Below are 3,767 nucleotides of genomic sequence, written 5' to 3' on the forward strand. Positions count from 1 at the left end.
CACAGCCGCCCTCACCCCCGGCCCCCACGGCATCCTCTAGAACGGTTTGCAAGTTCTCGCCCCCACCAGTCGCCACCACGCTCCCTGCCCCGTCGCTTCCTATGGGGGTCCCCTCCTATTTGTCCCCTTGAAGAAGCCGGAAGAGTCTGGAAAAGCACAACCCCATAGCTCCGCTGCCCGCCCACTGGCCTTAGGATACAGGGCCACCTTTAGCATCGCCTTCAAGGCCCCGCCCCGCACCCCCACCCAGCTCCCAGGCACCCCCCGCCGGCCGCACACCTCCCAGCCCTTAGGCACCAGGGAGCCTCCTCTGACCTCTGGGGGACCGCGGTTCCTCTTAGGAAATCACCTCGTCCCAGGTGACTGGACCCCTCTCCCTCAGGCTGATCTCAAGGTGGGATTAGGTCTCATCCATTGGTCCATCTGTAGGGAGGGCGCACCCTGACCTGTCTCCCACCCCCACCCACATCTCCAGGGCTGGACCCCAGGTGTCCGTGGGTCAAGCACACCAAGTCTTGAAGTTTAAAATGCTGTGCTTCTGGGAAGCCTCGTGGGAACCATTGCACAAATGGACAAACATGTCCAGAGGAGGCCCATCTGAGTCTCAGCTCCAACACGACTGTGACGACAGTGCAGTCTCAGGGCGCCCAGGGTCCCCAGCTCCATCTGCTGTCCAAGGACCACCCTCTCCCTTACAAGCCAATGAGCACCCCAAGGCCCACCTGCAATGGCTGCAGAGACACAGCCCCCCCTCAGGGACTCCGCTGGCCTGTCTGGGTTGGTGGTGGCATCTTCAAACAGCTCTGAGCACTTGCTCCTGTCACCTGCATCCCCTCTACGGTCTTCTGCCCTCTCCCTAGGACCCCAGACCCCCTGGTGTCCCCCACAATATAAACACAAAGTTCTTAGGAGAACTGCTGAAGAAGTCTGGGGCAAATAGTGACCCTTAGTGAGCTTGTACCTTGTTCCAGGTTCTGGGGCCAGTGCTACAAAGGCAATAGCTAAACGGCCCCAGGGGATGGTATGTCCCCACTTTACAGACAGGTAGACTGAGGCGGAGCTGACCTACAGGAAAGTACCTGAGCTACTGAGCTACGTGTAGCCCCCAGGGTCTGCCTCCAGGTGCTCCCCTGTGGGGCCCCCTCCCACCACTGTCACCCCATCCCTTCCGAACGTCCCAGGCCTCCTGCATGGTCCTCCCTGCCTCCGGGGCCCTCTGCTCCCGCCCGCCGCCCCCGCACGGCCCCGCCGCAGCCGCTCTGCAGAACAGTACATTCCTTATTTATGAGCTGCATCTGGCTCTCTGTGCATGAGCTGGGAACACCAGGGCGCCTGCAGCGGGGAGGTGCGGGGTTCCAGAGCCAAGTGCTCTGGGAGCAGGCAGGGGCTGGCCTCCGGGACCAGGCTGTAGCAGGAGCTCCTGCTGGGCCTGCAGAGCACAGGGTGGCTGGCCAGTGACGGATGCCCTGCTGCCCCTTGCGTTCTGGCTGGCCCGAAGCAAACAGCACAGAGCCCTGGGGACACGGCAAACAGAGTGGAGGCTAATAACCCCTCAGCGCTTCCCTGAATCCACACGAAAGCCTGCAAGGCGGCAGTTCCTGTGCCCACTTGCAGGGAGAAGCTTCCAGAAGACAAGCATGCTCTCTCTAACCGAATCGTCCTGGTTTGTCCCTTCTTGTCCCTAAGTTGAGGAGAGTGAAGTGGCTATAAAGACACCCCCTGGCTGAGGTGTGACTCAGTGGTAGAGCACTTGCCACGCAGGAGCCCCCCGAGTTCAGCCCAACAAGAAGGAATTTCTCCATCAGAAAACAAAGTAGGAAACGCCAGGTGCGGTGGCGCTCGCCTGTCATCCCACTTGAGAGGCCCAGGCAGGAGGCTGGCCAGCTCAGAGCCAGCCTCAGCAACTAGGTAATTCAGGGCTGGGGATGGGCTTCAGTTTAAACACCCGGGATTGAACCCCTCATACCAACAAAACAAAACAAAAACCAGGTGAAAAAGAAGACCCAAGGAAAGGGATATAGAATCAGAGATAGAGTTCCCCTTCCAGATTCCTGTCAGTCAGCTCCATGCAGTTGATAAGAGCAAACTAATTGGTTTGGAGCATCCTGGAAGCCAAGGTGAAAAGGGAAAGGAATTTGTTTCACAAGTGCCCAATGTCTGCCAAAAGAACATCAGCCATATGTGGGTAATAAAGGATGCCCGGGTTCCTAATCTCATCTCAGAGTCCTAACCTCCTAGGAACTAACTCTCATCCCCTTTTCCCCATCCCTCTACCCCCCTACCCCAGAGCAAGACTTCCAACCTCGGACAGGGGGTTGGTGGGTGCGTTTCCATTTCTTACCACCAGGTGTCAGTGCGGGGCAGGTCTCTAGAGGCCGATTCTTGGCCTCGGAGACGACCTGAGCCCGGGAAGAGCCAGGTGGGCTGGGGGAGACCAAGGGTGCTAAGGAACTTTGGTGAGCTGGTGCCAGAGCCTTTAGCTGACAGCAGAGGAGAGGTCAGCCTCCCACCGGGCAGAATCGGGACACAAGCTTCTCTCTCTTGGACGGAGTCAGGGGGCCCAGGTTGGACCCCCAGCTCTGCTTCTGGTTCTGTGTCCAGACTTAAGCACATCAGGGTCTCTTTCAGCCTCAGCCCCCTCATCTGGGCCAGGGGTGCCTAATGACTCAGACCGAAAAAGAGGGTGATGATGGGCACCAAGCCCTGGGCGTCCCGCACCAAAGGGCTCAGAGCTCCTAGTTACAGGGAAAAAAAGGGGGCTCACCTTCTCACAGGTGGAAGGCACCAGGGTCCCCGCTGGGGCGGGGGTGGAGGGTGGGGGATGAGAGGCCGGCTGTCTGCTTCTTCCAGTGGGTTCCAGAGAGTAAGATCAGGGCTTGTTTGGATGTAAATGACAGAACCCTCTCCCTCTCTCTCTGTTTTACATTTTATTTTATTTTCTCCACTTGCTTATGCGTTATAGTTGTACATAATGATGAATTTGTTGCCACATATTCGTGCATACCACAACATAACAATATAGTTTGGCCAGTATCCCTCCTTCCCGGCCTCCGCCCCAAGTCCCTTTCCTCTACTGATCTCCCTTTGATTTTCATGAAACAGAGACCCTTCTTTTTATTATTATTATTATTATTTTTATCTTTAGGTACCAGGAATATGAACCCAAGGATGCTTTACCACTGAGCCCCATCCCCAGCCCTTTTATATATTTTATTTAGAGACAGGGGCTCACAGAGTTGCTTAGGACCTCGCGAATTTGCGGAGGTTGGTTTTGAACTCGAGATCCTCCTGCCTCAGCCTCCTGAGCGGCTGGGATTAAGGCCTGAGCCACCGGCAGGCAAGAGACCCTTCTTTAAATGTCTAGAGACACAGAAAGCCAGGGAGAGGGAATTTGGGGGCACATATGCTAAACGGTGGGAGGGCATCAATGTCATAGAAGGTGATCCAGGTTGACTCTGGGGACAAGTGGCACCTGCAGTCCACGGTCCACCCCTCAAGCCCAGAACCAAGAGCCCTTTGCTCCAGCCACCGATCCAGAGGGGCCTCTTCCCGCTTAGATGGGGTCCTGTGCCCACCATCCCTGTCCCCATCCAGTGACCAGACCGCTCAGCGTTTCCCCTCCTAGAGGAGGCAAGGGGGAGTCTTTGCTCCTCCCCGGGCTGCCCAGCGTCCCAGGAGTGCCACAGACCTGCCCAGGAGCTGATGTGAGGCGCGGCTGGCGGCAGGAAGGGCCCCTGCCCGCCCCGTTTCCCCTCCATTAATCTGGT

Source organism: Marmota marmota, unplaced genomic scaffold, assembly GCF_001458135.2.
Source record: "Marmota marmota marmota unplaced genomic scaffold, marMar, whole genome shotgun sequence".
NCBI classification, from domain to species: Eukaryota; Metazoa; Chordata; class Mammalia; order Rodentia; family Sciuridae; genus Marmota; species Marmota marmota.